General features: G+C 32.2%; 1 protein-coding gene and 1 non-coding gene across 4 annotated transcripts in view; both read left to right on the top strand.

Annotated features, from left to right (window-relative positions):
* GPHN (gephyrin) overlaps positions 1-14,145 on the top strand; it is a 535,238-nt gene that overhangs the window by 336,645 nt on the left and 184,448 nt on the right. The window lies entirely within an intron of this gene.
* LOC123631078 lies at positions 11,595-11,701 on the top strand. Its single transcript, XR_006732955.1, has one exon. It is a non-coding gene; the product is annotated as a U6 spliceosomal RNA (small nuclear RNA).

The following is a 14,145-nucleotide window of genomic DNA, read 5'->3' as shown; positions in this document are numbered from 1 at the left end:
CAGGCTAAAATTTTTCATTAGTATGTAAATAGTCTAATTCAGTGACTTCAATATCCAATTTCATATATCAGTTCTTTTTCGTTTAAAATAGGGAAGTGTGGTCTGTGGACCATCTGTCCTAGAGTCACTTTAGGACACTTGTTAAAAATACAGATTCCTGGGCCCAATCTGGATTTACTGAATCAGAGCCTCTATCAGTATGGTCTAGGAATATGCATTTTAAACAAGCAACTTAGATGATTCTGAAGTACAGTAAAATTTGAGGTCTACTGGAAGGATGGTTATTTAATGCAGATGTGTATGTGAGGGAACAGCATTATAAAAAAAATAATAATAAATAAAATAATGGGGGGGTTGGGGTTGTTTTTTGGTTTTTGGTTTTTGTTGGGTTTTTTTGCCTTTCCCCACTAAGTTTCAAGGCCATAGATTTTAGCACTTAACTGTATTCTAGGTGAATTATTTATTTTAATTTTTTAGCATAAAAATTTGGAGGACAGAAATTAAAAGTGATTCTCAAGTTTCTAATTTGACATATTGAGTATATAATAATTTTATTAACTATATTAAGGAATAAAAAAGAGGTAGCAGCTTTTGAGGGTAAAATAGAAGAGGGTAATGCATTTTGATTTTGAAAGTGTTTAATCTGAGGTAGGTGTGAGACAACCAAGGAGTGATATGCAGCACAAAATTGTAAATATAATTTCTAATTCTTATTGTTAGTGCATCTTGGTTGTGATATTTATAATTTAGTATATATTAGTGTTGGCCAAACCCCTTAGAAATCCCGTTTCTATGATTTAAATTAGGTATATGTATAAATGTATTTTTTTACATCAGAAATACTATTTTGAATGATCAATACTAGAAAGAGCACTTGACTTACTAATAGAAGACCTGCATTCAAATGCTTGCTTTTCTACTTAATAACCACACAAAATTAAGCAAGTTGTTTAACTTTATTCAACTTTGTATCTATTATGAGACTGGTAATCCCTGTCTCCACAACAGTGTTTATTAATTCATTAAGTAGATCTTTGCCTAGTAGTGGGAAAACAATGGTGAGCAAGTAGATACTGTTCCTGGCTTCACAAACAGGTAAAGCAAGCAACTACATATTAAAATGAATTATAATAAGTGCTATGCTTTGTCAACAATGGTAGAAAATATTATGGGAATAACCATCAGAAACACTTAACCAAGTCTTTGTGAAAACACAAAAGGGTTAAATAACCAAGTTATGATTCAAAACTAATACTTCCAACCTTTTCCTCTGTAGCTTTTCATCACTAGGCAATATTTAAGCTGGAAGACTTCTTGTCCATCTGCATGTGTGTATCTATTTCTCTAGATCAACAGCTATTAAAATAATATTAAATATTATTTTGATTCACATTTTATATATATGCTGCAATATAATATCCTACATTATGCCTTTATCCTTTAAGATTGTCCAGCTATAGTGAGAAGAAGATCTATAAAATACACTGTTTTGATTTTTTTTGGGGGGGGGTACACCCATCACAATCTAATGAAGACAATTGTGTATTATCTTTTGAAAACAATTCTTCATAGATTGCATTTTTCTCTAGCAAATATGACATAATGCCGAAATGACACCATTTTATTGTGTATGGGAAATAGTCATTTCTATTTTATATGAGATATTTTCTTTTAATGAAATCTGACTGGAATGATAAATGATTTTCACTCCTCTTGCAAAATATCTTTCAAGAACAAAGTTGGGATTTTAGTCTTTCATTGCCCTAAGTAAAATAGTACCTAAGTCAAATAGTATGTAGATTCTGTTTAAAGAAGTATAAGCAATATATAGAGAACTCAAGTTCTAAAATAATGATAGTCTTCCAAAAAGATTTGCAGAAAGAATAATTCTGTAATAGATAAAGTCTCTTTTAAAGTGAAGATGAATCACAACTTAGATGAGTGCCAATTTTCAGTTATGGAGTGCAGCAGCATCTCCATTTAGAAAACAAATCAAGAGGCCTAAGGTATAAAATAATGACCAGAGCAAAAAAGAAAAATCCAAACTTTCAATCAATTTACCATTCCCTTTAGATGTTATTAAAATAGATAATATTTTTTAAAGACCAGTTTTATTATCCATTCATTCCCTGAGCATCTGAAGTTTGATTTTGAAGGACTAAATGTAGTATAACATCAGATATTCTTTTGTACCTTAAAAGTTAGAAAAGAATTTTGTGCTTAGACTAAGCAACATGATGAATTTTTTCCTCTTAAGAAGAAAATATGAACACTATGAATATCTAATTGAACTAAAGTTTATGCAATGATTAAAAAGCATATGTATTGAAATGTCTTTATATGAAGGGTTTTTTTCCTTTAATACACTAATGTCTAATACTAATACAGAATTATGGCTTCTGTGTAGGTTTCTGTTCTTGTCCTTTGAGCAAAAGAATTTAGATTACTCTGGAAAAACTATTTTCTTAACTCAAAGTTTTTCATGTGTGCGTCTGAAAGGCAATGTGATTTCCTTTACCTATAAAAATGATGTTATTGATCCAATATCAGCATAATATTCCCTCCAAGATTTTCTCCTAGTAATGTTAGTTTTTACAAACTGTTCTGTGTTGTCACCATTGTCCTTTGTTAATACCAGGGTAATGATATGATATGGCTAGTTCATTGGCTGAACCTGAGGTTCCCAAGTCTCCAGAGAATCTGATGAAGTGGCTATAATTCTAGCCTAAATTTAAGTCACTAACTGGTGCCTGAAAATTATTTTCTACTATTTTTAAAAATCTAAACAAAATCGTTTATACTATACTAAACATCAGGTTTCTCTGATTTTATCTGAAATTATATCAACATTAGTATATCAAAATAAACATTAGTGTGTCAATTTCTATTCAGCTGCTAATGACAGAAATTATAGATTCTACATGTATAGTCAACAAACAACAAAAATATTGGGAACCATTGAATTAGTAAGATCAAAAATGCATTCTCTGAACAAAAAAATGTTTGTGCAAAAGTAACTACCCCATGTAGAGGATGTTGAGCAATAATACTCTCAACATTATTGGTCAAATCTAGCAGCTCTCAAACTTATTGATTAAGGACCCCTTTATGCTTTAAAAAAAAATTTAAGAACCCCAAATAACTTCTGTTTATGTGGGTTATGTCTAGGAATATGTACTGTACTGGCAACTAAAACTGAGAAATTTTTAAAATATTTATTTGTTTCAAAATAAGAATAATAAAGCCTTTACATGCTACATAAATAACACTTTTATGAAAAAATAAGTATATTTTCCAAATCAAAAAAATCTGAAAAGAATGGCAATGTTTTACATTTTTTCAAATACATGATGATGTCTCACTTAATAGAAAACACCTAGATTTTTCACAATTGCTTCTGTAATTCAGTCTGTTGTGATATGTTTTGGTTGACAAATATGAAGAAACAAATCTAGCTTCATACAGTTATGTAGTTAGAAGAGGATGGACTGTTTTATTGGCATTTTTAGATAATTGTGGATATTCTTTGATCCCACACCAAAAATTTACAGTTGTTGGTTTATTAAAGATTAATTGAAAGATGGAGTCTGAAACTGTGTCTAGGAGCATTCCATACTCTGATACATTAAAACACATTGGTCTGTCCTTGAATGATCCAGGAATGATTTTGGAACAGATATGTTAGTCATTTGGAAAGTATAAAGTCTTCTAAATGTTGACATATTTCATTATATTATATCAAAAAATCATCTTCATTAATATAACCACCAAGTTCATTTAAAAAATTAGGGAAGTATTTAAAGTTCTCAAGCTCATAGTGGCAGATATACATTTTCCACAATTCTAATTTTCACTTAGAAGCTAGACATTTATTATTGGCCAAAAATGTGAGAAATATTGTCAGTTTATCAGTTATTCTTTCTTTTTTTTTCAAGTATAAATGGTATTCTCTGTAAAAACTGGCTAATTCAGCTTACAACTCACATAATTGCATAAGTCCTTTTCCTTGAGACAAACAGCATCCTTTGGTATGCAGCAGAAGTATTTTATTCATACTTCCCATTTTGTCACACTCAAGGCTCAAGTTGTAATTAATTTAATTAAATTATTATTTACTGTTTTGAGGACAATATTAAATGAAACTAGCTTTTTAAAAAAACTGTACATAGCAGTGAACAGAACAATGGCTGTTCATATTACTTGGATCCACTATGTTAGATGTGCACTAAAATGTCAATCCACCATTGCCTTTGTACCATCAGTGCAAATGTCAACATAGCAAAAAAGGAAAATAATGCCTTAGTACTATTAACAAAATAATTCTGACTATGTGGACTCCAGAAAGGTCCCAGGGACCCTCATAAGTTGTTTGACCACACTCAAAGAACCACTGACGTAATCAAATGTGCAAATTGACCTATATTTCTTGAAAATATTCTGAGTCAAAATGATGGCTACTGAATATAATTTTTCCATATTTTCCATAAAGACAGTGTTATAGTGATATTCAGTTCAAGAAAGCTGATCCTTTATATAAATGACTACCAGTACCATGCTTAAGCATTATAAATAGTTCACCCTGAATCTGTGATACAAGTTGATTCTAGGGCAGGGAACACTTACTCCTCTCTGGTTCAAAATGAAAGAAGGCTTCATGAAATCTTTTCAAGATACAAGACCAGGAATTATAATTCCCAATTCCACTCACTTTCAGTGTGACACCACTTCTGTGTTTGGATAATACTAATGTTTCCCCAGGATATTCTGTCTACTGATAGGTAAATACAAAGCCCTCTTTTAAGAAGTCATCTAGTGTTGGCAGATAATTTTATTGGGGATGTAACTGAGGATGGATCATGTTTTACACTAGTTTGGAACATCTGAAATTTGGGAAATTTCAAATAAAAATACAAATTTTCAACATTTCCAAAAAAATCAGATCAACACTGCTGGACCAGCACTGACATGTATACTGTGTCAATACTCAGCTGGCATTCTTTGGAGTTTTTACTCATTTATATTAAATGCCTGACTCCAGTAGACATTTGAGTAACTGAACTGTGCTCTAGTTCATTATTCTTCTACTTTCTCCTCCTTATAACATGTTTGTTTTGGTATTTATTCTGGTCTGATAGCAAAACAGAATTTTGAAACTTCAAATAAAAGATGGTTCTCTTCCTTTTCTAATGACAAAGGCACCACCCCGTACGGTAAACAATTTCATATTATAATGAAACTAAAATTAGATCAGAATGTATTTTAGCTATTAATTTTAAGTTTAGAAATTATTTTCAATAGTTCTTCTATTATCTGCTACATATACAATATTTTACATTGATTACTGTTTCTTCATTTATCTATGTGTCCCCTCTGCTTTTATATATGATGGTAATTGAAAATGGAATTTCCTCCATCTGTTTCTAATTATTTTATGTTCATCAGTGAAGCTAAGTATAACTTAACTATGAAATGCATTATTGCCACTCTGAAATCTGAACTTGCAAATAAAATTTGATACCCAAGAAGATACAGCAAACCAGAAATTATTAGCTATAGGTTTAACAATTTTATAGCTCAGACTGTAAGTGACATGGCATCTTTCTTATTTCAAAAAAATAACATACATACTCATTTGGGAAAATTTAGAAAAGTCAGATATGAAAAAAAGTTCTCATAAAACACTCATCATAAATAACCACTGTTAAAATTTTGCCGTATATCATTCTTTTATTTTTTTCTATTCATTCAAATGTCATAATGGGAAAGCAGTGGTTAGAACTCAGGTTCTGGAGTTTGACAGTCCCGGTGATGAATCTCAGCTTTATCACTTACTAGATATATAACTTTCAGACAGTTACTTTACCTCTGTAACCTTAATTATCTCAACTTTAAAATGAAAAATAATAATATTTGCCTCATAAGATTATCTTAAGAATTAAATTTTAAATATATAAATCACTTATCAGAGTGTTTGAAATATAAGTAATCGCCAAATGTTATTGTTTTTATCTATACTATTTTAACCTATATTGTTTACTTAGTAACATAAGCATCTTCCTATGTCATGAATATCTTTACATGTTTTAAATGGTCATCTATAACATTATTTTGATTATTGTTTGGTATTCTAATTGATCGATGTGGCATAGTTTTTCACCACCCCCTATTTTACATATTTTTGTTATTTACTATTTTCCATTTTTAGAAACAATGCTAGAGGTAATCTTCTGAAAGTTAAATGTTTTGATGTCTTCTTTTCATTAAACTTACCAACTTATATTAATTCTGTCTTTGTTGAAAGTATATGCAGAACTTTTAGGCCTTTGATTCCTACATGTTATGTGGATACAAGGAATAGATTGGTTTTGCATCTTAATGAATTCAATTTAATGATATATTGGAAGAAGTAGTTTTGGCATTTGCATTTACTAATTTACTGGCAGACATTTAAAAATTATGGACCCAAAGTTTGAAAAGCTAACAACATTGAGTATGTAAAAGTATTGCACTGTGAGGCACTAAATATTGAGTACCAGCCCTAGTATGTCACTTTATAACTTTATGAGAACTAATAAGTTAAATAATCTCTAAAGTCACTTGTAGAACTATAATTCTATTCCTCTGAAGTAGTTTCTATACCAACTGAGTAAATATTCTTTTTAGCCCTTTTCTCTGATATTTTTAATCTCCAATTAATATAAAATAAATAATTTATATTTATTTCATCTTTTGCATTCTGTGCTAGTACAGATTATTTACCAAAAATGTTCTAACTTTACTTAATATCTTACACATTTAAGTCAAGCTTGTCTCTTTTAAGTGAAATATTGATTTATCTTGTTATCCACTAGATTTTTATTCAAGTTATAGGAAGATAGGGAAATGAACTATAGAAATACAAGAAATGGTGAAATTAAGAGTACTAGCTTTCAGTGTAATTAAATAGCTTTGATTGCTATGCACTTTTTTTAATAGTTTGAGATATACTTTGTGCAAAAGCACCACAACAAAAATAACCTGTACTATCATTATTTCAGCAACAAAATTGATTAGATATAGGCACGATTCAAAATTATATAACTAACTGTGTCCTATTCATGACTTTAATAGAAAATATATCCCAAACTAAACTACCCTCTAGATCTTCATATTTTAAAATTATACATATTCTAAAATTAGGTATTTTCTGGCCCCAAATCTCAGGACTATCTCCCTAATCATTCTACTTTCATTAAAGAGAAAACAGGTTAAATCAAAAGTTCATTCAATGAATATTTTTTAGTGCATATTATATATAAAATACTGTACTAGCTTGTAGGAAGGAGATCCCGCAATGGATAGACTTACAAACCCTGCCCTCAAGGAGATTATAGTGAGGCTTATGTGAAAATACGATATTTACAGATAATCTGTCAGATACAGGGTTGACAGCCTCAGAGAGCTCTTCTAATCTTACAGGGAAAAAAATAGGATGACTAAAGGGTAGGAACAGGCATTTAATAAAAGAAGTACATGTAACAAAGAAGTATGTGGGAGCAAAAATGTACCTTTTCACTAGAAATCTAAAAATGTAGAACAGCACAAATTTTACAATAAAATTGATAACTATTCTAAAATTATAATCATCAATCCTTTAATGGACAGTGACAAAAATGACTATTCACACTAGTAGGAATATAAATCTGTATTAATTCTTCAAGCAAACAATATGCACACATGCACATACACAGATATATATGTGTGTATGTAGCTAGCTTGAAAAATATATATTGAAATGTTTGTATTGTATAGCATTCATATATATGGAGGAATCTTAAAATTTTATATTTTAACCAATAATCTTATTTCTAGAAATTTATCCAAAGGAAATTTTCACAGAGGCCATCAAAGACTATATATGAAGAATGTTTATCACAGCATTATTCATATTAGTGAAAAATTAGAAACCACTTTAATTTATATGGAAAATAATTTATAGTACACACATATATGAGTTATTCTATAACCTTAACAATTATATTGTTAAGAATATTTGTGTGGTGAAACATGCCTGTAGTCCTAGCTACTCAGGAGGCTGAGCCAAGATGATCACTTGAGCCCAGGAGTTGGTGGTTGCAGTGAGCTGTGATCATACTGCTGCACTCCAGCCTGGTCAACAGAGTGAGACCCTATCTCAAAAAAAAAATATTTAATGACATGAGAAAATGCTAAAAATAAAATATGTATTAAATTAGTAAACAAACCTGCATAGGGATGGAATTTCAGGTTATTTTACAATATGAATTTTGTTTGTTTGTTTTTTCAAACAAGGTCTTGCTCTGTCACCCAGGCTGGAGTGCAGTAGTGCAATCACAGCTGACTGTAACTTTGGGCTCCTGGGTTCAAGCAGTCCGCCTGCCTCAGCCTCCTGAGTAGCTGGGACTACAAACATGTGCCACCACACCCAGCTAATTTTTAAGAATTTTTTGTGGCGATGGGGTCTCCGTATGTTGCCCAGGCTGGTTTTGAACTCCCACCGCAGCCTCCCAAAGTCCTGGGATTACAGGCGTGAGCCACTGTGCCTGTCCTGTTATTTTGTAAACCAGGAAAATGAAAGTTGTTTGTTTGGTTGGTTGGTTGGTTGGTTGGTTGATTGGTTTTTTAGATAGGTTCAGATAGTGACAGGGATGTCTTCTTGCCTGTTTTTCTGATTTGTCGCAATACTCAATAAAGCCAACTGGAGTTGTTTATGTTTTTACAGGCATACCTCGTAACTATTGCAGTTTCAGTTACAGACTACCAAATTAAAGCAAAAATTACAATAAAACTATTAAAACATATTTTTTAGTTTCCCAGTGTGTACAAAAGTTATATTTATACTATTCTATAGTTTAAGTGTGCAATAGCATTATGTCTCAAAAAAAAAAAAACAATGTATATACCTTAATTTAAAAATACTTTATCATTAAAAAATAAAGATCTTCTGAGCCTTCAGCAAATTGTATTCTTTTTGCTGGTATAGTATCTTGCCTCCATGGTAGTGGCTGCTGACTGATCATGTTTGTGTTTCCTTAAGGCTAGTGTGGCTGTGGTAATTTCTTAAAATAAGGCAACAATGAAGTTTGGCACGTTGACTCTTCCTTTCATGAAAGGTTTTTCTGTAGCATACAGTGCTATTTGACAGCATTTAACCTACAGAACTTGTTTCAAAATTAGAGTCAATTCTCTGCTTTATCAACTAACATTATATAGTATTGTAAATCCTTTGTCATCATTTCAAAAATATTCACAGCATCTTTACCAGGATTGGTGAATTCCATTCCAGAATTGTATTCCATCGCAATAAACCCCTTTCTTTGCTCATCCATTAGAAGCAATTCCTCATCTGTGGAAGTTTTACCATGAGATTGCAGCAATTCAGTCATTTTCGGCCTCCACTTCTAATTCTAGTTCTTTGCTATTTGTACCACATCTACAGTTACTTCCTCCACTGAAGTTTTGAACCCCTCAAAGTCATCCATGAGAGATGGAATCAACGTCTTCCAAACTCCTGTTAATGTTGATATTTTGACCTCCTCCTGTGAACCAAGAATGTTCTGAATGGTATCTAGAATGGTGAATCCTTTCTGGAAGGTTTTCTATTGACTTTTCCCAGATTCATCAGAGCAGTGATTACTATCTGTGGCAGCTGTAGCTTTACAAAATGTATTTCTTAAATAATAAGACTTGAAAGTCAACATTACTCCTTGAATCATGGACTGCATAATGGATTTTGTGTTAGAAGACATGAAAACAATAGTAATTTCCTGTGCATTTCCATTAGAGCTCTTGAGTGACAAGGTGCATCATCAATGATCAGTAATATTCTGAAAGGAATCTTTTCATCTGAGCAGTAGGTCTCAACAGTAGGCTTAAAATATTCAGTAAACCATGCTACAAACAGATGTGCTCTAGGCTTTGTTGTTCCATTTATAGACCATAGACAGGAAGTCCTAGCTAGAGTAATGAGGCAAGAGAGAAATTAAGAGTATCCAAATCAGGAAAAAGAAGGTCAAACTATCACTTTTTGCAGACGATGTGATCTTATACCTAGAAAACCCCAAAGATTCTTTCTACCAAGAGACTCCTGGAATTGATAAATAAATTCAGCAAAGGCGCAGGTTAAAAAATTAATGTACACAAATCAGTAGCATTCCTATATGCCAATAATAATCAAGCTGAGAGTCAAATCAAAGACTCAATACTATTCACAACTGCTACAAAAAAATAAAATACCTAGAGATATGCTTAACCAAGGAGGTGAAAGATCTCTACAAAGAGAACTATGAAACACTGAGGAAAGAAATCACAGATGATACAAACAAGTGGAAAAACATATCATGTTGATAGATCAGTAGAATCTATCATGTCATCAACATTCCCATCAAAATACCAGCATCATATTTCACAGATCTAGAAAAAATAATTCTGTGTTTAGTGTGGAACCAGATAGCCAAAGCAATCTTAAGCAACAAGAACAAATTGGGAGGCATCACCGTTATCAGACTTCAAACTATACTACAAGACGATAGTAACTAAATCAGCATAGCATTGATACAAAAAATAGAGATACAGACCAATGCAACAGAACAGAAAACCCAGATATAAAACCATCCACATACAGCCAACTGATCTTTGACAACAATATACACTGGAGAATAAAATCCGTATTCAACAAATGGTGCTGGGAAAATTGGATAGCCACATGCAGAAGAATGAAACAGGATCCATATCTCTCATCACTTACAAAAATTATTACAATTCAAGATGGATAAAGGACTTAAATTGAAGGCATGAAACCATAAAAATTCTAGAAGAAAATGTAGGCAAAAATGTTCTAGATATCAGCCTAGGCAAAGAATGTATGAAGAAGACCCCAAAGGCAATCACAACAGCAACAAAAATAAATGGGACTTGATTAAATTAAAAAGCTTCTGCACAGCCAAGGAAATAATTAACAGAGCAAATAGACAACCTACAGAATGGGAGAAAATATTTGCAAGCTATACATCCAGTAAAGGTGTGGTCCCCAACCCCCGGGGTGTGGACTGGTACCAGTCCATGGCCTGTTAGAAACCAGGCCACACAGCAGGAGGTGAGTGGCAGGCAAGCAAGAGAAGCTTCATCTGTATTTATAGCCACTCCCCATCACTCACATCACTGCATAAGCTCCATATCCTGTCAGATCAGCTACAACATTAGATTTTCATAGGCGCGTGAACCCTACTGTAAACTGTGCATGTGAGGGATCTAGGTTGAGTGCTCCTTATGAGAATCCAAAGCCTGATGATCTGAGGTGGAACTGAGGCAGTGATGCTAGTGCTGGGCAGCGGCTGCAAATACAGATTATCATTAGCAGAGAGGTTTGACAGCACAATAAATGTAATGTGATTGAATCATCCTAAAACCATCCCTGCCTCCCCAGTCCATGGAAAAACTGTCTTCCATAAAACCTTTCCCTGGTTCCCAAAAGGTTGGGGACTGCTGTGATAAAGCCCTAATAACCAGAATCTACAAAGAACTCAGGCATATCAGAAAGAAAAAAATCAAACAACCCCATTAAAAAGTGGGCAAAAGTACTCACTTCAGCAGCACATATTCTAAAATTGGAATGATACAGAGAAGATTAGCATGGCCCCTGTGCAAGGATGACATGCAAATTCATGAAGCATTCCATATTTTTAAATTAAAATTTTTTTAAAAAGTGGGCAAAAGACATAAACAAGCTTTTCGAAAAAAATGGACAAATGGCCAATAAACATATGAAAAAATGCTCAATGTCACTAATCATCATGGAAATGCAAATTAAAACCACAATGAGATACCCCCTTACTCCAGTCAGAATGGCCTTTATTAAAAAGTACATAAATAATAGATGCTGGTGTGGATGCAGAGAGAAAAGAATGCTTATACACTGTGTACGTGTTGGTGGGACTACAAATGAGCACAACCTGTATGGAAAACAGTATGGAGATCCCTCAAAGAACTAAAAGTCAACCTACCATTTGATCCAGCAATCCCACTACTGGGTATTTTCCCAAAGGAAAAGAAGTCATTTTATTAAAAAGACACCTGCACCCAAGTGTTTATTGCAGCACAATTCGCAATTGGGAAAATGTTGAATCAACCCAAGTGCCCATCAATTCACAAGTGGATTAATAGGATGTGGTATATGTATACCATGGAGTACTACTCAGCCATAAAAAGGATGAATTAATGCTTTTTGCAGCAATTTGGATGGAACTGGAGACCATTATCCTAAGTGAAGTATCTAAAGAATGGAAAAACAAACACCACATGTACTCACTGCTAAATTGGAAATGAGCAATGAGCACACATGTGCATAGAGGGAAGTAAAACTCAATGGAAATCAACCAGGGGGGATGAAGGAGGAGGAGACAGGCAAAAACTTACCTAACAGGTACAATGAACAATATCTGGGTGACGGGCACTCTTATAACCATGACTCAATCATTATAAAAGTGAATGTAACCAAAATTATTTGTACCCCATGATATTTCTAAATAAAAAAAGGATATATATCATACTATTTAAAAATTATATATTTTAATGTACCTAAAAATTCTTATTCCATAAAAGACGGGCTTCATAATTTCTTTTTAAACAGAAGAAATTTGGAGGAAAAAAAGAAAATGGACTGAATTATTCTCTGGCTAGTGGGCAGGAAATATTTAGAAGTCAAATACTATATAGATTGTATTACCTTGGAGTCAAAGCTATTATAGAACTTAAGTATCAAAATTATAAATGTATAATAAAATAAATAGATAATTTCCAATGTTAATAAATCATGAGAAATCAAAGACTTATAAAAAAGGATTTCCCAAGGATACAACTATAGGAGGGGGCATTGGAGGATCTGTAACTTCCTAACAAGATTCTAATTTTTGACTTCTCATCTGTTCATTACTGTTCACAACTCTCCTTGATCTTTTTTATGCTTTTGTTGGTTTATTTTTATAATCATAGTTCCTCCAGAAACATATTAGTAATTATTCTTCCTTGACACACTTGTATAATAATCACTTCTCTTACTTTCATTTCTTTCTTTCCTCTTCTATACTTTGTCTTAATACATTACAAATAAAACAGAATTGTTTTATAGTGAGGCACCAGTTTTATTGAAAGGGCTGAATAATATTAATATAATATGAATATTATAATGAAGTGAAATATTAACTAGATCCTACAGAATATTTCTTTATTTGTAGGAGTTTGTTTAAATTTTGAACCCTTAAGCAAAACTTTTTAAAAAATCTCTTCCAAATCATAACTACCAGAAACAATCTAGAGCTGTACCAATGCTGAGTGATATTAGCTGGAAGAAAACTATTTCTAAGAAAATGTTTTATTTCGTGTCATTGATACCCATAATTACTAATTTAAAAAAAGCCATGGCATAATATTAATAGGGTTAAAAAATTTCTGTCTCAGAGTAGATCTGAAAGTAAGTTAGTTCTAAAAATAAAATGGTCTAGTCCTCAGGGCCAACAAACAGGAATATTTATTTAATCTGTATAATCCTAATCTAAATCAATATAAAATATGGGAATAAAAGTAGAGGTACATTAGTCATTCTATAGGTGAAAGCCAAAATTTAATAAAAGGAGCCGAGAGTCAGAATTTAATATCAGCTGTGCTTTTTTTTTAATTTTTATTGATGTGTCCAGTTCTCTCATCAGTAAAACAAACACACAAAATATACCTTTTCTAAAAAAATTTTATGAAACATCTTGTAACTAAAGAGAAGTGTGAATGCATACACCCAGTGATATGGGAGCCTACCATAATGCAATAAGCCTAAAATTTCTTTGAAGTTTTATACTTTATTTTTAAAATTAATATAAAGTTGGCTTTCTGCTCCAAAATATGTTTGTTTTAATAAAAATGTAACATTTACAATTCTTATTGGCAAGAGAGTCTGCATAGTTTTCTGCCTGTTAGCTGTGGAAAATGGTTTAACAGTGAGCTCAGTTTTGGAAAATTGGGCTAAATCAAAGGGAATCAACAACACATATTAGTTTAGGATCCAAGCAATTTTTTTTGTTGCATGTTATTTCTGGAATACAAAATCTCAAAAAAAAAAGGTGAATACCAATGGCAGAG

Source organism: Lemur catta, chromosome 1 (assembly GCF_020740605.2).
Source record: "Lemur catta isolate mLemCat1 chromosome 1, mLemCat1.pri, whole genome shotgun sequence".
NCBI lineage: Eukaryota > Metazoa > Chordata > Mammalia > Primates > Lemuridae > Lemur > Lemur catta.
Note: the sequence above shows the minus strand (reverse complement) of the source record. Positions and strands in the feature narration are given on the sequence as shown.